This window comes from Muscardinus avellanarius (genome assembly GCF_963383645.1).
Source record: "Muscardinus avellanarius genome assembly, chromosome: 4".
In the NCBI taxonomy this organism is placed as follows: Eukaryota; Metazoa; Chordata; class Mammalia; order Rodentia; family Gliridae; genus Muscardinus; species Muscardinus avellanarius.
In genome coordinates, this window is record NC_137789.1 from 91,842,732 (window position 1) to 91,865,230 (window position 22,499).

General features: G+C 43.9%; 1 protein-coding gene across 1 annotated transcript in view; it reads left to right on the plus strand.

The window, feature by feature from the left end:
* LRMDA (leucine rich melanocyte differentiation associated) overlaps positions 1-22,499 on the plus strand; it is a gene marked incomplete at both ends in the record, with an annotated part of 1,107,765 nt that overhangs the window by 10,351 nt on the left and 1,074,915 nt on the right. The window lies entirely within an intron of this gene.

Below are 22,499 nucleotides of genomic sequence, written 5' to 3' on the forward strand. Positions count from 1 at the left end.
GGGGTAGGAAACACAGGTGGGGTAGACGAGATTTTGGTTCCACTCAGGTCTCTTCTCCTAAATGTCCTCCTTGACGTGCCTACCGTCCTCTGAAGGGAATAAGCTCTAGGAGAAGGAGGGGCTCAGATCCCATCCCAGGGCTCAGGCATTTCTGTTTCTGGAACTTGGAGTCTTCTCTTCCCCAAACTTTGGATATTTAGGAATTAGGAATTCTGGCAAGAATGGACAAAAATCAGGGCCCTAAGACATGAGTGGGTAGGAGAAATTTTAAGCTTGGGCTACACCAGCACTTCTCTGGCCGGTGGCCAGGAGCCCTGAGCCACACTGAGCGGCATAGTCTCCAGGCAAGGAGCGTCCGCAGGGCATGGAAGAGCGGGGCTGCTGTGCTCTCTCCTCGACTGGCAAACGGTTTGCGTGCCTCTGGCAGATGCGGAAGCTGAAACGTTGCAAGGTGATGAAAGCCAAACAAACACAGGCCCGAGAATGCAGGATAGGTTTTGGTGCCAGAGCCCCAAGAAAGGACAAAGTGCACAGCTGGGGTGGAATTGGCCTCAGGCGTGTGTGCACCTTACATAGCTCCCCTGCCTGGGGTCAGGCAGAAGGTTCCTTTGTAGGAGCTGATGTTGCTCCCAAGGTCCTGGCTTTCAGGGGCCCCAAGTCATGGCTTGGGGTGGTGGCTGCCCTGTGAATGGCTGGTGGAACTCAGATGTGGATTTGGGGGTGCTGGGCCCTGTGAAGGACTGTGCCAGTGGTACAGGCCATATGATGGGGCTGGGCTCTGAGACCGGAGGAAAGACAGCCATCTTATCCTGCCTGGGCCCCGCCTGCCTTTGGCAGGAAAGAGGCTGGACCTGGGTAGGGTCAGGCTTTCTGCGTGTGACCAGGCACCTCTCTCTCCCATGTCATTTACTCTTTACAAAGCTGAGAACACACAAAGTTCTTCTCACTTTGTGATATACAAAAAAGAGTAACCCTCTCTCCTGTTCTTTAGAATCCTCCAAAGTCTCCTTTTCCAAACCCACAGTCCTATCAGGGTATTTCCATAAAGAGGGCAATAAAAACTTCCAGTGCGCCCCTAGATTGCAGGATCAGCTGCAGTCTCATGTGTGGATCGGGCCACAGATTGCTTTTAGGTAAGGGGTTTTATTTATTCAGTTTTTGAGTGTTAAAGCGTGCACAGGGATGGACCTTTATAAGGATCAAAACACGCAAGCAGAGGCGAGATTCTCCTTCACCCCGTGCCCTTCACCCACCCGCTTCTGCTCAGCACTCTTAACCACTCTTACTTAATTTTGGTGTAGACTTCCAGAGATGTTCCATGTGGTGACTAATGTGAATTTCTTACCTTTTTTCTAGCTTTTTTGAGGCATAATTGACAGCTAAAAATTGAGTGCTCGTGGTCTAGTGTGACGTTTTCATGTACATCTACGTTGTGAAATGGTTACTGCGCTCAAGCTAGTTTACACGTCCATCACCTCACAAAATCAGACTTTTTGTGGTAAGGGCATCGAAGAGCTACTGTCTTAGCAAATCGCAAGTATGCACTATAGCAATATTAGTCATAGTCAACATGCTGCAAGTTTAAGTCTTTAATTCATTTCGGGTTGATTTTTGTATAGGACATGAGCTTCATTCTTCTCTAGAACCTACCTTGCGCAGCAGAAGCTTTTTACTCCTTGACCAACATCTCTCCATTTCCCCACCTGCCAGCTCCTGGCAACCACCGTTTTATTCTTTGCTTCTGTGAGTTTGACTTTTTGATCCCATATCTGAGATTGTGTAATATTTGTCTTTCTGTACCTTTCTAGTTTCCCTTAGCATAATGCCCCCCAGGTTCATTAATATTGTTTCAAATGACAGGTTTCTTTTTTAATGGTGAATAATATTCCATTGTTTATATATTTCACTATCGCTTTTTTTTTTTTTTTTTTTTTTTTTTTTGCGGTACTGGGAATGGAACCCAGGGGCATTCTACCTCTGAGTGACATCCCCAGCCCTATTTTTTATTGACACAGGGTCTCACTGAGTTGCAAAGGGCCTCACTCAGTAGCTGAGGCTGTCTGTGAACTGCGATCCTCCTGCCTCAGCCTCCCAAGTGCTGGAAAATTACAAGCATGCACCAGCATGCCTATCTTCAGTGTCACTTTAAAAACATCTGCTCATGCAGCACGGGGCCCTTAGTTGCTTCCATATCTGTTGTGAGTAGTGCTGGGATGAGCATGGGAGTGCAGGTGTCTCTTTGATACACTGATCTCATTTAGATATCTACCTAGAGGTGAGATTACTGGGTCATATGGTAGTTCTGTTTTTAATTTTTTGAAACCTTCATACTGTTTTCCACAATGGTTGTATCAGTTTATATGCCTCCAACAGTGTGCAAAGGCTCTTTCCTCCATGTCCTTGTCAGCATTTGCTATCTCCTGTCTTTTGATAATAGGCATTATAATAGGTGAGATACGTCTCATTTTGGTTTAGGTTGGTGTTTCCCTGAAGATTAATAATATTAAGAATTTCTTCATGTATTTGTTGGCTATTTATATGTCTTTGTAGAAACATCTATTCAGATTCATTTTCAAATGATGTTCATTTTCTTGTTCTTGAGTGATTTCTTATATATTTCTGATACTAGCCTTTTATTAGATGTAAGGTGATTGTGGTTTGGACAGGTGTCCTCCAAAGGCCTTGGTGTTAGAGACCTAGTCCTTCAGCCCTGTGGTTCTGTCAGGAAGTGGTGGCACCTTTAAGAGGTAGGGCATGGTAGGAGGTCTTAGGTCATTGGGTGTGCCCTTGAAAAGGACTATGTGATGGTTAAAGAAGACACAGATAGCTGGGCATGGTGGCACATGCCTGAAATCCAGTATTTGGGAGGCTGAGATTGGAGGATCACAGGTTCAAGACCAGCCTCAGCAATTTAGTGAGACTCTCAGCAACCTAGCAACACTGTTTCAAAACAAAAAAATAAAAAAGGGCTAGGGGTGTATTTCGGAGGTAGAATGCCTCTGGGTTTAACCCCCAGTACCACAACCCCCCAAAAAAAAAACTCCAAATCAATTGGAAGATATATATGTTCATGGATTGAAAGATTTAAGACTGAGATAGGAGGGTCACGGGTTTAAGACCCTCAGCAACTTAGACCCTGATTCAAAATAAAACATAAAGACATCTGGGAGTGTGGCTCAGAAGTAGAATGCTGCTGGGTTAAATCCCCAGCGCCCAAACAAACAAATAAACAAACAAACAAACATTTTCCATGTTTTCTTCTGATATTTCTGTGGTTTTTAGTTCTTATGCTTAAGTCTTTATAGTACTGGGGATGGAAACCAGGGGCATTTTACCTCCTAGCTACACCCCCAGCCTTATTTTTTATTTCTTATTTTGAAACAGGGTCTCAGTGAGTTGCAAAGGGCCTCAGTAAGTAGCTGAGGCTGTCTGTGAACCACGATCCTCCTTTCTCGGCCTCCTAAATGTTGGGATTATAAGCATGTCCCACCACACCCAGCTTGACTTGATTTTTTAGATAATAAAAGATAAGGTTCTCGTTTCATTTTCCGCATGTGGTTATGAGGTTTTCCCAACACCATTTATGAAGCGGTTGTCCTTTTCCCTTTGTGTTTCTTGGCGCCTTTGTTGAAGATCACTTGACTGTAGATGTGTGAATCGTCTCTAATCGTATTCTATTGGTCTACTTGTTTTATGCTAGTTCTATATATTTTTTATTTTTATTGTTTTGTGTGATACTGGGGATGGAACCTAGGGACATTCTACCTCCGAGCTACACCCCGAGCCCTATTTTTTAAAGTTTATTTTGAAACAGGGTCTCACTGAGTTGCAAAGGGCCTCACTAAGTCGCTGAGGCTGTCCATGAACAATGATCCTCCTGTCTCAGCCTCCCAAATGCTGGGATTACCAAGTGTGCACCACCATGCCTGGCTTCTCTGTTGTTTTGAGAGCAATACCTTGCTAGTGTATGTGAAATTAGTAGTATGATATTTCTAGCTTTGTTCTTTTTTGCTTTCGCTCTTTTGCGTTCATATGGCTTTTGTGAAGAATGCTATTGGAATTTTGATAGGGATTGCATTGAGTCTGTTGATCACTTCAGGTAGTAAGGCCCCTTTAACGATATCAGACATTTCAATCTATGATACATGGGGTATCCTTGCATTTATTTGTGTCCTTATTTTTTTATCAGCATTTCTTTTCAGTGTATAGATATTTTACTTCCTTGGTTAAGTTTATTCCTTAAGTATTTTATTTTTATTTTATTATAAATGGGATTGTTTTCTCAATTTATTTTTTTGGATAGCTCTTTGTTAATATATTGGACCACAACTGAATTTTGAACATTGGTTTTTATGTCTTGCAAGTAGGTTTACTAGATTTTAAAGTGTTTTTTGTAGAATCTTTTTTTATGTGTATGATCATGACATTGGCATACAGAATTTTATTTCTTCTCTTCTGATTTGGGTGCTTTTTATTTCTTATTTCTCTGGTTGAGATTTCCAGTACTACACTGAATAAAAATGATGAGAGTGGACATCTTTGAGCTCAGACAGGATTGCCATGTTTAAGGCCAGCCATGGCAACTTAGTGAGACCCTTCAAAAAGGCATCACAAGTAATTAAATCAAATGAATACACTGGTAGCAGTCTATCCATGTCTAATGAGTCTTCATAACAACAAAAAATGATAGCTGGGCATGGTGGTGCATGCTTGTAATCCCAGCATTTGGGAGGCTAAGATGGGAGGAGCTCAGTTAGCAGACAGCCTCAGCTATTTAGCCAGGCCATTTGCAACTCAGTGAGACCCTGTTTCAAAAAAAACGACAAGAGAAGAAGAAGAAGGAGAAGGAGAAGGAGGAGAAGGAGAAGGAGAAGGAGAAGAAGAAGGAGGAGGAGGAGGAGGAGGAGGAGGAGGGCTGGGGATGTAGCGCAGAGGTAGAATGCCCCTGGGTTCCATCCCAAGTTACCCCCCCCCCCCACACACACACACAGATCTAAAATAAAGCCGCTGGGCCTGGTGGCACATGCTTGTAATTTCAGCATTTGGGAGACAGAGAGGAGGATTGTAGTTCGTAGATAGCCTCAGCTACTTAGTGAGGCCCTGTTTCAAAATAAAGAATAAAAAGTAGGGCTAGGGCTGGGGTATAGCTGGGAGGTAGAATGCCCCTGGGTTCTATTCCCAGTACACCCCCCCGCACACACAAAGGCCTAAAATAGCAAGACTGTCATCAACCTGGTGAGACCCTGTTTCAAAATTTAAAAGACTAAAAGGAGGAATAGGGCTGGGGGTGTAGCTCAGAGGTACAATGCATCTGGGTTCCATCTCCAGTACCAAAAAAAAAAAAAAAAAAAAAAAAAAGCCAGGTGTGGTGGAATAGTTTGTAATCCTGGCATTAGGGAGGCTGAAACCAGAGGATTGTGGTTCGCGGACAGTTGAGCTCAAAATGGGTCCAGTCTCCAGTCCCCCCCCCCCCCCCCGCCACTTGCCTAAACATTCCTCTGCTCTTTCAGCCTGGATATGATTCTTCTTGCAATTGGATGGGAACCAGGTCAGCTGCAATGACTGAACTAGGACAAGCTCTTTGGACATTATTCCCAGGGTCACAGCCTGCTGCCAAGCCCAGAACAAGGATAGGATAGAGGATTGAGGGGGCTATAGCCAGTAGGGCCGACATTATGTCCTCTGAAGCTGAGAGCATGACAGTCATGATCTAATGCTCATGTCCATAAAATTACACTTTAGACTTTATTTATTTATTTATTTATTTATTTATTTATTTATTTATTTATTTTGCGGTACTGGGGATAGAACTCAGGGGATTTCTATCTCCGAGCTACACCTCCAGCCCTAATTTTTATTTTTATTTTGAAAAAAAAAAGTCTCAGTAAGTTGCTGAGGCTGCTTGAGAACTACAATCCTCCTGTCTCGGCTTCCAAAGTACTGGGATTATGAGCATACACCACCAGGCATGGTTTACATATTTATTTATTTATTTATTTATTTATTTATTTATTTATTTATTTTTCGGGTCTGGGGATGGAACCCAGGGGCATTCAACCTCCGAACTACACCCCCAGGCCTATCCCAGTACCACCAACCCCCTACCCCCACAAAAACGATTATAAATATTCTTGTAATACTCATTAATGAGTGCATTTCTGATTAGTTGTTTTGGACAAGTTCCTAGAGACAAAACTGCAAAAGGCGGGGCTTTGTCAGATTGAGAGGTGATATAGTTTCTGCTACCAAGTGTATGAATGTCATTGTCCCAAGTTCTTCCTTGAGCTTCTTACTTTGCAGATTAGTAAAGAGAAACCTGTGTTAGCCAGTGTTGACTCCTTGATCTGCTCAAGGCAAAGAGAGCTTTTACATGAGTTGTTCCAGCTTCAGTTTTCCTTGTCCTCAATTGAAGTGGGGCGCCATCCTGCCTGGGGGTCCCCCGAGTGGCTTGAGTGGGTCACCTGCTCAGCTTGTTGGACATGGCAGGCAGAGCAGAGGTCCTGTGCAAACAGTGATGAATATGTCCCTGTTGTTCTGGCAATAAAAGCGAGAGGGTTTAATTGATCTTTGGCAACAGGAAGCTTACCTTTTAAAAATTAAATTATTTGTGGTCACATCTTATTTAGCATCACTCTAATAAATGCAGTGGATGGGGAATTGCTTAGGTAAAAAAAACTTAGCTAGAAGCTTGCTTCTTGATTTTCAAGCTTTGGCCAGGATGAAGGGAGGGGACTGGGGAGTTTGTGCAGAGGAAGTGGCTCTGTCTTCTCTTACAGCTACATGCAGGGAAGGGGACCCCTGGCACCCCATCTCATCTTCTTCTAGGATAGGCACACTGTACTTTTCTTTGTCTGTGTTACAAACTATGAACTGCTGGATGGAACAGGATCTGTCAACTTGCTGCCCAGATGGGAAGGTGGGCAGTGTAATAGAGAGATAAGGCTTTGGTTTTAGACTACCCTGGAATGGTATTCTGATTCTGTCACCTACTGCATGTTTTATTGGCCTTGGTTTAGTTGCTGAATTCATTCATTTATTTATTTTGGTGGTCCTGGGGATGGAACCTAGGGGCATTCTACCTCCAAGCTACACCCCAGACCTATTTTTTATTCTTTTTATTTTGAAACAGGGTCTCACTGAATTGCAAAGGGCCTCACTAAGTAGCCGAGGCTGTCTGCGAACAGCAGTCCTCCCGTCTCAGCCTCCCAAATGCTGGGATTACAAGTGTGCACCACCATGCCGGGCTCTAGTTGCTGAAATGTTAATAGTGTATGTAGGGTACCTATTAAATTATCTGGGGCACAGTAGGTCTTCAATAGCATGGCTAACTCTCAGAACCCAGTGCTAGTGAGCTCAAGAGCCTGGGCTTGACACACTTCACTCTCTGGTAATCACTGGGCCTTTTCAGAGATACTAAGGATCTTTTCTTTGGACACATGCTATGTTTGCACATCTCTACACTCTTTGGGATGAGAACTCAGCAGAAACTTTAAGAACCAACACACAACCTGCCACTTTCTCTTCCACCACTATCATCTTCAGTCTTGGATTTTAACTGTAAATGAGTAGATCCCTCTGTGTATCTATTTGTACATATACTTTGAATGAGAAGTCTATTAAGAATTTGGAGTCATTCTTCATAATCTAGCCTGTTCTAACTGATCTGAATATCTTAGTGAACCCTATATTTTATACACCGAATCTGCTCATTGCATATATTTGGAATCCCTGCCAGCCAAGAGCATGCGCTGGGTCCTATTCCAGTGGGACTGAGTGAGAGCACCTCCCCCCCACCAGATCAGGATGTATTTTGGCAATGGGTTTTCACCAAACAGTATTTTTGCAGTCAGGAGCCTTGTTCATACTTGTTTCCTAACTCCAAAGGGGAGCACACTGACATTGTGTGGCCAGGCAGCAGAGCTCCTGTCAATAAGCTTTGAAAACAAGAGGTGTTGGTAGCCAAGATAGGCATTAGAAAGATGAACTGCTTGTGAATTCTTAGTATAATTCGAGGGCATTGATAAATATTGAATGATTCCAAAGGGGCAAGAAACCCTACTTTGTTCTAAGAATACCCCTGGTCATACTAGTGTCTCCAGCAACCAACAGAACATATAGTCAAAAGGCAAAAAAGACTTGGCAGGTAATATGTAATGTCTAACAGCAAGACCTTGATTCCCTTTATCTCTAACTCTCAGGAGTGACCTCTGTCACGGGTGTAGCATGGGGTATGGTTTGGCGAAGTTAGAGAGGGAAAGGCGCCAAGGGCAGGCATCAGGCGTGGCACAGCGAGGCGGCCTCCATGGGCACCCTCTTCTCTCCAAGTTCTCCTGACTTTCTGGGTTTCTATCCATTGTGCACAGAAACTGGAGTGTTGAGCCACAGTTGGTAGGTCTGGGATAGGAAGTGGCAGGCAGTTGGAGGGAATTTCTTGGGGCCTGAAGGGCTTTCCCAGGGTCATTTTCTCATGGATGACAACGATCCTTTTAACTTTCAGTGTGATTTAGAAAGTGTCTTCCCAAACACTGTGTTCATATTTGTTGGTGTAGACCCCTAAATTCCTGGACTTTTAAATAAGGTCTTCTATTTTCCATCTTACCATTTTACTCCCCCCAGAATCTTGGGGTATATATTCTTTTCTTGGGGAAGTCTCTCTCCCTGAGCCATCTGGACCTTGGGCCTCACTGCCCTGCCCTCTCCCTCTGCCCTGCTCTTGGTTCCGAGGAGGTGATGGCACCTGTGGATGATGGTACCCCATATCCTTAGTTGTCTATGGTGATTTGGGGAAGGAGGAGGGGAAAAGAGGCAGGGGGGTGAACTGTTTCAGACTTTCTACTCACTGGGCCCCCAGGTTCTCAACCACGAGGTTCTGCTGCCTTGAGGGCAATTTATTTGTCACTCTGCTGGAGATGGGGCTGTGTTGATATTTAGTGGCTGAAATCAGGACTGTTAAATGTCTTTGACATGGACAAAAATGAATCCTCCCTGTTCTGCGCCATCTGGGCCCTGCTGAGGAGCATCTCTGGATCTTCCTGGACATACAGTATAGAATGGTTCTCTTGATGAGCTTTATGATAGAGCTAGCTTGCTAATAAGTATGGAGAGGTCCACTCTCCAAACGAGTCCAGGGATAGAAAGTTGGACAAATGACTTCAGTACATTTTTTTTTTTGGCAAGTCTGGGGATGGAGCCCAGGGGCATTCGACCTCTGAGCTACACCCCCTGCCCTATTTTTTATTCTTTATTTTGAAACAGGGTCTCACTAAGTTGCAGAGGGCCTCACTAAGTAGCTGAGGCTGTCCGCGAACTGCAATCTTCCGGTCTCAGCCTCCTGAATGCTGGGATTACAAGCGTGCGCCACCATGCCCAGCTTTTTTTTTTTTTTAAATCAATAACAACCAACATTATCTCGCATTTGTTATGCAGCTAGGTTGTCCAGTGGACTTGACATATCTCAAGGAGTTCTTCCCCCAAATATTTTGAGAACAGAATTATCACCCACATTGTACAGATGAAGCAACCGAGGCCCAGAGAAACCAGTGAATTTATGTCCAGGACCACCCTAAAGGTTACAATGAGAGAACTGGTATCTAACGGCTCTCGCATCTGACTTTAGCTTTATGGTTATTCTAAACTGCTTTTTGTGGTATAAATTATTGCTTTCTTTGTGCAGGGAGGTGGGGGGTGACTGCCAACCTTATATTTTCTTGTGTATATGTGGGTTATTTTTCTTGTTAAATCAGTAAAAGCAGGGGAGGTCACTGTTGAAGGTTTGAGGAGATCCTGTCCATCTACATTAAAGGAGCTGGAGGCCCCCGGGTCTTATACCATGTGTTATCCCTCTTGTCTTCTGTTCCTCTGGAACGTTTCTGGCTTGGAAAGTGTGGGGAGGCAGGACTTTATGATGCCTGGCAAGCCCGGAGGTGAGTGGAAGGTTCCCAGAGAACTCGTCAAATTTCCCCTCTTTTTCTTGAGCTGTGAAGCTCAGTTCAGATCCAGGGTCATGGTTATGGGAGAAATGGCTCAGCAGCTAACATTGACCCAGCCTTGGAATGGGTGGACGTTGAGACAGCTGTAGGATGGAGTCTTGAGTCTAAAGGAAAAAGAAGAGGTGTGATATGTATGAGAACGTGTATTCATACATGTATACTTGCACTTACATTTACACACTCACTGCCTGAAAAGCCTCTCTCGTGTCAGGGACTGCAGTGTTGGTGAGTTTAGCTGTTCCTCATTCCTTATGACGAAAGGGGAGAGATGATGCTTTTGGCTAAGTGTCTGTGTTTAACTGCAGGAGTATAGTAACTACAAATTCTCCCTAGCCAAGACTCTGCTAATAAAAGGTGTCTTCCATTCCAGCTTTCCTTCACACCCTCCCCCCTCACTACCGTAGCATAAGGTCACTTGGGGCTTTTAAGTGAGAGACAGACACACACACATGTTCAGGTTTCACTTAGAGGATTTTTTAAAGCTCCTCCCCCAGACCCATGATTATGGAGATCCGTGCCCCCCACCTCTGCACCCCCTCCCCTGAGCTCCTCTCGACACAGAACCCAATCTCTCAGTCTCCTGGGTATCTGCTTTTTCTCTAGTTCAGGAGAAATAAGAGACGGGTACAACAGGGAAGACCAACAAAAGAGGCTTAAAAGAAAAAAAAAATCCCCAAACCATTCTTGAGATAAAGCAAGACTTATTAAAAACAATTGCAGGGGCGAGCAGAAGAGGGGGGTGTTAACCCCCACATGGCCTGTCTCCTGCGGCTGGAGAAGTGTTTTAAGGAAATGCACCATTGTTAAACTTTTTTTTTCCTTGATGGATTTATTTATAAGGTAGAGAAATATTTTCGCCGTAATTGGGTAACTCTTAATAGTAGCGATTGCATATTTATCAGTGTGAGGGCTGTTATTAATGTAACTGTCAGGCCCAAACACGTTTCTGCATTAAATCCATTTAGCATGTGCATTATTCGGGCTCGAATGTCACCGGGACATCAAAGCCCCGTAGGCATGGGGAGCTCAGTGCCCTGCTGTGGCTGCTGAGCAGGCCCTTGATCAATAAATGTAACATGTTAATGCAGAGCAAATAGAATAAAAGATTTCTTTGACAAGACATGAAAAATCACCTTGTGGCAGCTGGCATGTGATGCCGTTTCTGGGGAGACACTAGCAAAGTTGATCTGACAAGTAAAGAGGGGAGATGATGGTTGTAAGGTGCTTTTGTTTCAAACTTCTTTCTTGACCTGTCAGGTTTTGAAGGCGCCTCAATGGCTCTTTTTTGTCATGTGAAAATTGTAGTCTTAGGTAGTTATGAAGCAGTTATCTCTTCTCAAATCGTGAATGCTGCTGTTTAATTGATTCACTTAGCATTTGAAACTGTCACGCATTAATAATTGCGAAATCCTGTAGATACCGCACTGGTGTGTCATGCTTAAATGTGTAGTTATCAGAAAATTAATATCCTTAATGAACCGGTGCTTTCAAACTAACATTGCATGAAATCTCTTTTGCCCTTTCATTTGCTGAAGCCACATCCGCCAGTTTGCCTAGAATCACCTCTCGACAGTTTGCTTTCTTGATGCCCGACAAATGCCAGCTTTGCTGGGGTACATCGTGTGCTCAATGACAATAAATATAGTAATTATACTGGAGTTAGTAATTAACATAATTGTAGTCAATTACGACAAATACAGTGCAGAGCTAAATAAATGAGAGGGGAGAAATTAGCAAGCTAATTGATTTATCTTTACTTGGCTTTCTATTATAACTGGCAGGGCTGTTTTTCTTGGGGATGGGGGGAGAGGAGGGGAAAAAATCCCCACAAGGATTGTTTACAAATAACTGATTTTGTTTTGAAGTTGCTTTGTCTTTTGACTTATTACACTTCACCCCCTACTCTGCTTACAAGGGGGGAAAAAAAAGAAAAGAAAAAGGGAATTTAAATGCCAAGGGAACATTTTGTTAATTTAGCTACATTATGCCACTTGCTACAGCCAAGGTGAGGCAGGATTTAGCTTTCGCTACGGCTTGGGGAGTTTTAATTTTTTCTTCTCAGCTATTGCTCTGGTAAAAGAAAGCATATTTTGTGTATTTTGGTGTGTGTGTGTGTGTGTGTGTGTGTGTGTGTGTGTGTGTCCTGAGTCTTCATCAGCAGGTGTTGCTTTGCCCGATCCCTTTGGGGCTGATGTGCACGCGGTTTGCTCAGGTCTGTGCTGCTGGCTTGGTGTGAGAAGTGGGAACAGTTCACCTGGTTCAGCGTCCCGGTCTTACCATACCTTTATCCCTCAGCACCCAAGGAGTAGATGGAGAGAGGTGGCCAGTGTTGTTAGTGAGGGCAGGGGAGGGGCTCTGGCGTGCCTCCTCTGTGCCCACTTTCCCTTCTTTCTTTGCCACTCCTGAGGGCTGCCGGGTTCTGGGCTGTTCCACTCCTAAGGCTGCCGGGGAGTTTGTACTGGGGTCTCGCTGTCCATTTGTTTCGAGCTGGTTTATTATGTGCTGCCTGGAGCCCTGGCTAATGGTGTTGATTGCGTGTCTCTGTTCTTTGTTCACCCTTTTCAATGTGACTGCTGTTCACACTGCTCAGGGAGAAGCTGTGCACGCTTCAAGACGTGGGGTCACATCGTAGCCCTGTTTCTTCTCAGGAGTTGTAGACACAGGATTGTTTTTTCCCTCTTGACACAGGATAGGGGCTAGCGGCCAGAGCCTGTTAGGATTGGGCGCTTAAAGCATTGCTCAAAAGGTAAAATTCAGTGCTTTCAGGCCATGACAAAAATTTTTTTCTAAAAAAATGTGTTTAGCAGCCATTTTCAACCTTATCTATACCCAGGTATTCCTCTGAAAAGTCAGCAGCTTAGCAAAGCAAGAATTTGTTTAGCTTTTCTTCCTGAAGATTCCACTGGGTAGTATTCTAGTCTGACACAAAACAAGTTAGAGGCAGCAGTTTTAATTCTACACCGTGTGTATAATCATGCATGACTTTGTATGGAATTCAGTTTTTAAACTGCATAGAAATTGCCTGTCTTTGAGGACACCAGGATGTACTCAGATGCTGCTTACTGTGGTCATTCTTCATGGGAATTTCATTTGGGAATTAATTTCTGATATAAAATATTTATATACAAGGAATCATTTAAATTATTTACCTTTTTGCCCATCTGACGGGAAAAATGGTCTTCTGATGAAGCTTCAAATTATTTTAGTAAATTTAGGGGGTCTTTTTGGGGAGGGCGGTGGTCTTGTATTAAGAGGGAGGGGGTGACAACTGGAAATTCAGCCCAGTTGAATTTGAAATGGATCCAGGAGAAATCAAAAGATTCATGTGTGTAGCTTTGTTTACTCAGAAAAGATAAATTCTATATTGTTGTTCACCTCCAGAGAGGGCACCCTTCTGTGAATGCCTGTGAGAAGCAGTCCAGGTGGAGAATGAATGAATGAGTGGATGAATGAATGAATATGTGGGAAAAAAAGCTCTGGCTGTAGAGCCAAGCTGTGTTACTTAGAGTACTTTTGTCTCTGCCTGCGGTCCCAACCTAACTGCTGATCTCCATAGGCTCTTCTCTTGACCATCACTCAGATGTATTGCAGAAAAAATAGGGGGATGACAAAGGAAGCCACTTCATTTTTATTTTAAAATTAAAGTTGTGCTAATTGGATGCAGCCTTCTTCTGCTCTCCTGTTGCTAAAGAAATAGCTGCACAGGAGCTCATTCCAATATATTATTTTCAAATAAAATGCTGTTTGCAAAGGTGCCATTTCCCCCAAAATCCTTTTCTTCCACCTCTATATACGCCCCTCTAGAGGATTAAATATATGACTTCTGAGGGCCCTTGCTCCCCAGAGACTTTAATGTTGATCTTTTTATAGTTTTTTTTTTTTTTTTTTTTGGTACCAGCTCTGTGGATTGAACCTATTAAAATGCATTTGCAGGCTTGGTAGAGCAGAAGGTGAGAAGGGATGGTGGGTTGAAAGCTTTGGCTGTTTATAACCTTCTAAAAAGTGGGCATTGACCCACTTGCCTGCTAGTCTTTGGGAAGGGTTTGTTGGAGTTACTTAGAGGGGTGTTGGTTTTATTTCCATAGCTTATTTTTCAGAATGCATTCCCTGCTCCTTCTAAATGCATCAGCTTGCCTCCTCAGGATTGGGCAGCTCGCAGGAACAGCAGATGAGATCCAGGAAAGAGCCTGGGCATCAGTTGATGGGTGGATTTGTCCTGGTTAGCTCTTGTGAATTCTTCCCAAACACCTGAGCCAGACTAGCATCACAGAAAGCCAACTATCTCTCCAGTTGCAATTGAAGATATCAAACCAATACCCTGATTCTGTGCTTGGAGGCTGGGCTTTTTTTTTTTTTTTTTTAGTAAGAAAAATCAGCTTGACATGGGTTGTAGGAAAAATGAGCCGGGCAATGGCTCCCAAAGGTCTTTTTGTCTAGTGCCCTGCCTCTGAGGAGCACTGAATTTGTTCCAGCCCATAAGAAGATGAAAAAGAATGACTAGAAGAATAAATTGAACTATGTACTTTGAAGTTTTTCTTATCTTTTTTTTCTCTAGCTGGTGGGTGGAATTCAGGCCTGGACCACTGATGTGTCAGAGGTACCAGTAGGGGTGTTAGGATGGTGGTTCTAGCTGCCAAGAACAATTGGACTATTCTACAAATGTGCCTCTGGGTCAGGTAGCCTTCCTTTAAAAGCTGTTAATGGCTCATACAGCCATGACACTAAATTAAACACCCACCTAAGGAGACTCAAATGTGCTCCGAAAGGCATGGTTTCCCCAGAACTGCTGGGAGGTATCCCTACTGAGGACGTGGACTGTTGTTCTTTGTAGGACCTCTTTTGTTCATTGTAAATGCATAGATATTGTTGTGTGCCCTTAGAAACAGAAGGAGGCCGTCGGGCGTGGTGGCGCACGCTTGTAATCCCCAGACTTTGGAGGCGGAGACAGGAGGATCGCGCTGGTTCGAAGCCAGCCTTGCTGGTTTAAGAAACCCTATTTCCAAATAAAAATATAAAAATAGGTCTGGGAGTGTAGCCCGGAAGTAGAAGGGTTTCCTAGAAACCCAGTACCACAAAAATAAATAAATAAATGAATAAATAAATAAATAATTAAACAAATAAAAAGAAACAGAAGGAGGCCAAGTTCCTGAGAAGGCCCCAAATTCTGGCTCCTCAGTACCTGGAACTGATAAATGTGACATTTTTCACTTTTAAAGTTCACATGCTCAAAGTGGAGATAAGAGTTATTTGAGTGGAATTATTGAATACCATACAGAGCCACGGCTACTTTCTCCAAGGGAGCTTTGTAGTTCTGTCCTATTGGGGAACAGAATGACTGAGAAGCATGTTCTCATTGAGTTAGTTCACACGTGGCATTTGAGAGCCACATGTGGAGGTAAAGGTCCCAGCTGGCCAGGGACAGTGGGTGTATTGACCCAGGGGAGCCACAGGATGGCTCCCAGATGAGTCTCCTGAGGCACACACAGGACAGACAGCACAGTCCAGTGAAGTGCCAGGGCCCTCATATAGATTCTCATATCCAAGACGTTCTCAGAAGGGAGGACTTGTTCAAGGGAAACTCCATGGAGAGATGGAGACTGGGCCACAGCCCAGCTGGAAGGCAGGACTTGTCCACTGAGTCAAGATTTAAGGACTGAGTTACTAGCTTGCATAACATCAGGGCTTCAGGACCAGGCTTACCCTCAGTGGGATAGTGAGACCTCATCTCTCTGCCCCAGGGGCTGGCTGGAGTCCCGGAGGAGGAAAGAGATTGTTGAGCATGGCAAGTTTCTTCCCACACACGAAGACATTAACCAGTCTTCCAATGCTGTGCAGAGCAGGGTGGTGCCAGGACATGGGGCCAGGGTGCTGTGTAGAGGTGGGCTGAGCAGGGACTTTGGGGAGGCATGGGTTGAATGACAGGCATGCAGGGGAGAGAAGCCACTTCCAGCTGGTGGAGAACATCCCACTCGAAGGCTGAACAGCCCGAGCGATGGCCCTGACACTCATAGGTGGCAATTACGCTGTTAGAAGGGTCACGGCTAATGCAGTTCTCCCATGACTCATGCCACAAACACGTGGTGCCTCTTTGCACCCAATAAGGCCCTGCATACTGGCCTTGTGCTTGTTCAGAAGGGGAGGAACTCAAAGGAAACCCCATTTTTTAGAAATTGCATTTATTATCGCTCTTCCACAATGTGTTGTTTCTGCAGCTGGTACCTAGGGTACCAACTGTGTGTGTCCCCCTGGGGAAATTTGTATCTTTTTGGTTCTGCAAACATCTCAAGGCCTTTGTAGGAACTTGGTCTCCCATTGAACTGCAGGATTTCCTAAATGGAATATCAGCTTCTATTTTAGGAGTGCCCGTGCTAGGTGCATACTACGGATCTCTTTGTTGGAAGACATAATTAAATCTGGGGGTTTTTCATTTGCTAAAGTGGATTTTTAAAAACATGGCAATAAGCTGGGTGTGGTGGTGCACGCTTGTCATCTCAGAACTTGGGAGGCTGAGACAGGAGGATTGCAAGTTCGTGGCCAGCCTCAGCTACTTAGGCCCTCCTCAACTTAGTGAGACCCTGTTTCAAAATAAAGAATAAAAAATAGGTCTGGGGGTGTAGCTTAGAGGCAGAATGCTGCTGGGTTCAATCCCCATTACCTAAAATATAAATAAATAAAAACAAAACAAACCAAACCCACAAAAAACCATGGTAATAGCTAATGCTGGAAGAGGTGACATACCCGTAACTATTACTCATTCATCAGTGTTCCCTGTTTACCTTAAGTCTTTCTAACAAACCAGGTGCTCTGTATAGTTTAAAAAACTATGTTGCCGGGCGTGGTGGCGCACGCTTGTAATCCCGGCGCTTGGGAGGCAGAGACAGGAGGATTGCGCAGGTTTGAAGCTAGCTGTGCGCGCTGGCTTAGGAGACCCTGTTTCCAAATAAAAATGTAAAAATAGGTCTGGGAGTGTAGCCCGGAGGTAGAAGGGCTTCCAGGAACCCTAGTACCACCAAAAAAAAAAAAAAAAAAAAAAAAAAAAAAAAAAAAAGTACATGTGTGTGCATCCTTTCCCAAGGATGCACAGTGGTCCATGGGGAGCCAAGATGGAGGTGGAGCCTCCTTCACCCCTAAGGTGTCTTCCTAGCACCTGCACGTGTTCTGCTTGATCACCCTCCATTCCCATTTAAATTCATTGTCGCCTTCAAGATCCTGGTGTGGAAAACTAGTGTCAGTTGGTAACTACATGGCAGAGAAGGAAATTCTATGTTTCAGGCCCAGGAAAAGGTGATAGCCATCCACCTGCCACATAAGACTTGCTGTCTTGCTTTATTCCTAAACTTATAGTTGATCTCGTCATTTATTTTCAAGGGGTAATAAAAACTCTAGGCAGTGAGTACAGGCTTGCCTTGGAGATAGAGCAGGTTTGGTTCTAGATGTTTGGAAGAAAGCAAATATCACAATAAAGCGAGTCACACAAAATTCTGGGTTTCCTGGTGGACGTGAAAGTTATATTTATACTATACTGTAGTCTATTAAGTATCAAATAGCATTATGTCTACTCACTTTAATTTAAAAATTATTTCAATGCTAAAAATGCTAAGGATCACCCTTAGGTGCCCGAGTCTCAACTTTCTCATGGGTCATGGCCATGGAGGTGGTAGGCTTCCACTCCTGGGCTACCTTCAGGTTGCAGAGGAGGTAGGTCATTTGAATGCAAATGCTTTATGAACCACTGAGTACAAAACAACTCTAAGGCATTATTGACAGTTTTTGCTTTAAAATGAGAAACTCAACTCTTGCTAGTTTGAGGCTCAGAGTCATTGCTGGATACTGAGCAGCCAGAGAAGTTCTGGCCGGAGGATCGTCTGGAAGAAAAGCAAGGAGGTCAAGAGACGGACACCCCAGCACTGGGTATTCATCTTTGTTCCATCACAAATCATATATGAGATATTGAACAAGTCATTTAATCTTTATTGTCATTTTCTAAATTGTGGGGTGGGGGAGGTAATTGTATGCACCTAGCAGAATTTCCAATATCAAATGAGGTGAAATATGAAATGTAAGTTTTTTTTCCTTATAGAAGAAGATATCCCCAAAGAGCGGCTATGCCAAAATAATATATGTCATTTTTGGCTCTTTGGTTTGCTCTTGAGCAGAACTATCTTTTGGCCTATTTTTTGCTTGAGGTCCTGTGGTATTGGTGGGTTATAGATTTGGTTTTGCAAAGTGAGAGCTCTGGAGGGGACTAGCTGCTGCCAGGCTACAGATCACAAGGTCATGGCCTTGGGTCTGAATGGCCAGGTTTCCCTTGGGGCGAGTCAAGCAGGAGGAGGACATTTCTCAGTTTAATTAGGCTTCCAAAGGTGTGTGTGTGGGGATGGTGGTAAAGAAGCAGAATCTTCTTTAGAACAAAATAAGCATAATTATTATTAGTGTTGATAGAATGTTAAACAGACTATGAAATTACAGCAAGATTTTAAGAGAGCCAAATGCCAGATTAAAATTCTATTTTATCTAATATTTTTAAGTGACTTAAAAAAAAGTCCAGTTGTACCTCTGAACTTAGCCTGGAGAGGAATTTTCTCATCGAATTCTCCCTTTACCTCCCTCAGTTTGGTCCTACATAGGTTTGGACAAGCTTTCCCATTCAGGCTGCGTGAACTACTTTTTTTTCTTCCTTTCCTTCCTTCCTTCCTTCCTTTCTCTTCCTTTCTCTCTTTTTTCTTTCTTTTATTTTCCTTTCCTTTCCTTTTTTCCTTTTTCTCTGTTGCCCAGGCTGGCCTCCGGCTCCTAGGTTTAAGTGCTCATCTTGCTTCAGTCCCCCTGTGATCATGGTGCCAGCTCTGAACCACTGCTGGCCTGCTTTAGTTTTGTCTCATGTCAAATCGAAAGGAAAGCCTTAGATCTATCCTTGTAAGGAACACACCACTATTTCTATATCCGTAAGTTTCTCCCAACTCATTTTCTTGCCTTTACTAAAAGTTTGCATTTCATGTGATTTCTGACCAACTTTGAATTGTTCAGTTGTAACTAACAAGATCTCCTTTAGCCCCCCCTCCCCACTTTTAAAGGACTCATTAGTGTCTCTTCCTAAAAGATAAGTACAAAAATCACATTTAGGCGGTGCATAGCAAGATGCAGCATGGAGACTTGAAACTGATTTAATACAGAAAGAAGACTATGCATCCATAGTATGAATTGGTGTGGTGAGGTGATAGAGAGGACCAGGAAATCCATGTGGGCCAGGCCATCTGGAGAGAACTTGTTCTGGATTTTATGAATCAATTTAGTAAAGAAATGTCTGTTATTGACTTATGTAAATGTTTTATCCTGATGCTTCTGTGAAGTCTGAGCTGTGTTGAGCCTTCTACCCTTTAGCCTTCTACTCTTTTTATCTCCCTTCTCTCACACATAGAGCAGGAATAATGATAAGACGTTGGCTAACAGGTATTTAGTGATTACCACGCTGTCTCACTGAGCCTCCCAACTTTGAGGTTTTAATGCCCCTTTTTTATAGATAGACAGTGAGGCTTAGCTGGAGCAAGTAACTTGTCCAACATCACAGAGCAAGTGTGAAGGGGGCTCCGCTGTCCTCCCTTGTCATGGTGCTGGGCTCCTCCTCGGCACTAGGCTGGGCAGAAGGAGGTTGCTTTAACGCTGTGGCTTCCAAAGTTTCTTTTCCACTTTGCTTTGTCAAACAAAATTTTATATGGAAGTCCTATTAAAAAACAAAAATATCAGCCGGGCATGGTGGCACATGCTTGCAATCTCAGCGCTTGGGAGGCTGAGACAGGAGGATCGCACAGGTTTGAAGCCAGCCTCAGCTGCTTAGTGAGGCTCTCAGCAACTTAGTGAGACCCTGTTTCCAAATAAAGTATAAAATAGGGCTGGGAGTATAGCCCGGAGGTAGAAAAGCCCCTGGGTTTCTCCCCCAGTACCACACACACACACACACACACACACGCGCGCGCGCGCGCACATGCACACATCCACATATCCTAGTATTTACTTTCTAAAAAGTGAATTAGAAAAAGTGAAGAGGCTCTTTTGATAAACACTGGATTTATTTATTTATTTATTTATTTATTTATTTATTATTTATTTATTTTTTTGTGGTACTGGGGGTGGAACCCAGATGCTTTCTACCTCCAGGCTATACTTCAGACCTTTTTTTTTTTTATTTTATTTTGCAACAGAGTCTTGCTAAGTGTTGAGGCTTGCCTTGAATCTGAAATCCTCCTTTCTTAGCCCTCCAAGTACTGGGATTACAGGTGTGCACCACTGCATCTGGTTGGGCTATTCTTCAAGAAATTTTAAGAAGAAACTATTTAGAAATCTGTATAGTATGAATTAACTTGGCAGCACAGGTAATATGCTGTTATCCTCTGGTATGTTGAAATTTGGTGTATAACTTATTTGTGGGTGTATACTGCTTTTAAATTGCAGTTTTAGAAAATAGTTAACCTAATTTTTTTTTTTTTTTTTTTTTTTTTTGGTGGTACTGGGGTTCCTGGAAGCCCTTCTACCTCTGGGCTACACTTTCAGACCTATTTTATTTTATTTATTTTTATTTTTATTTTATTTTTTTGGTGGTACTGGGGTTCCTGGAAGCCCTTCTACCTCTGGGCTACACTTCCAGACCTATTTTTGCATTTTTATTTGGAAACAGGGTCTCCTAAGCCAGCGCGCGGGGCTAGCTTCGAACCTGTGCGATCCTCCTGTCTCTGCCTCCCAAGCGCGGGGATTACAAGCGTGCGCCACCACGCCCGGATCAGACCTATTTATACTGTTTTTTTTTTTTTTTTTTTGAAACAGGGTCTCTTAAGCCAGCTGAGGCTGGCTTCGAACCTGTGCAATCCTCTTGTCTCTTGTCTCCGCCTTCCAAGCACAGGGATTACAAGCGTGTGCCCCCACGCCCGGCTGTTTTTTTGTTTTAATGTTATAAGACCTGGTTTTCTTGGATGAAGTTTTTTTCAGTAACTACATATTTTTTTTTTTTTTTTTGGCGTGTCTGGGGATGGAACCCAGGGGCATTTGACTTCCGAGCTACACCCCCTGCCCAATTTTTTCTTCTTTATTTTGAAACAGGGTCTTACTGAGTTGCAGAGAGCCTCACTAAGTAGCTGAGGCTGTCCGCGAACCGTAATCCTCCTGTCTCAGCCTCCCGAATGCTGGGATTACAAGCGTGCGCCACCACACTTGGCTAGTGACTACATATTTTTTCCTAGGTAGATGTGGTATACTTTGAGCATTCTCTGTTTGGCGTATTTACATACTGTTTTCTACTTTCTGGTGTTACTGGGAGGGCTCTGGTGAACATTTTTGCCTGTGAATTGTTGTTCATTGTTTTCACTGTTTTGTTAAGATAACTTTCCAAGGAGTGAAATTACTGAATTAAAACAAATTTCCAGCCAGGCGTGGTGGCGCACACTTGTAATCCAGTACTTGGGAGGCGGAGACAGGAGGATCACGCAGGTTCAAAGCCAGCCTCAGCTACTTAGTGAGGCTCTCAGCAGCTTAGTGAGACCCTGTTTCCAAACAAAATAAAGCCCCTGGGTTCCACCAAAAACAACAACAACAACAAAACAGGTTTCCATGAAACCTTTATAGAAAAAAAGGAATATTTTTCCTCACGAGTGATAGATTGCTAGGTTCATGGCTGAGGTCCTTATAATAAATCCCAGATTAATAAGGGGAAACCATCCAAATATAGTTGCTATGTTTTACATGACATGTAAGAAAAGAAGTCGTCAGAAAAGAAGACCCAAAGAACAGGGAAGCCTGTGTATTTTTTATGCTAGGTCTGAAGAAATGCATAGTTGTGGAGAAGTGTGTTTGGGTACCAAGTACGGGTTAGTGGTGGTGCACTGGGGATGCTTGGCAAGGCATGTCTGGATTCTTCTCTGTCCCCTGTGTCTTCAGGGAGAAAGATGTCCCTTTTCTTGAGGTATATGGAGTACCTTTTCAATGAGGGTCTTAGAGCCTGTGTCAGGGGAGGAGGGTGGGGAAGATGGGATGGTTCTGGCTTCTGCTATCGTTCCAGATGCCACAGTGCCATATTCGGGGTAGGGTGTCCTTCACCCCTTCACCTCTATGTGAGCATGCGTCTGTCTCCCCTGTGGGTGTCCCAGGGTCTGGAGTTTTCTTTTTCCCTGCGAGAGGTGGACGAGGGGCCAGGTGGGAACTCAATGGGAAGAGTCATTCTGCACATCTTGACGTGGGCCCATCCATGTATCCTCTTTGCAGGCTGTTGTGTGCTTATACAGGTTCAAACACGCTGGTCCTCATTCAGGCTGGACTCACACCTGAATCCACAGGTCATCGCTGGCCACTGCCAGGGCAGCGGGCTCCTGAGCACGCCTCTGGGCGGCTGCCCTGGAGGGTGTTGGGCAGGGCCCGCGAGGCAGCCAGCTAGTGAAGGAGGGAAAGCGAGGCACCCCGACCATTTTCAGCTTTTCCTCTCCAGATCCAACCTTTTAAGCATACCTACATTTACCTGCAACGGCAATC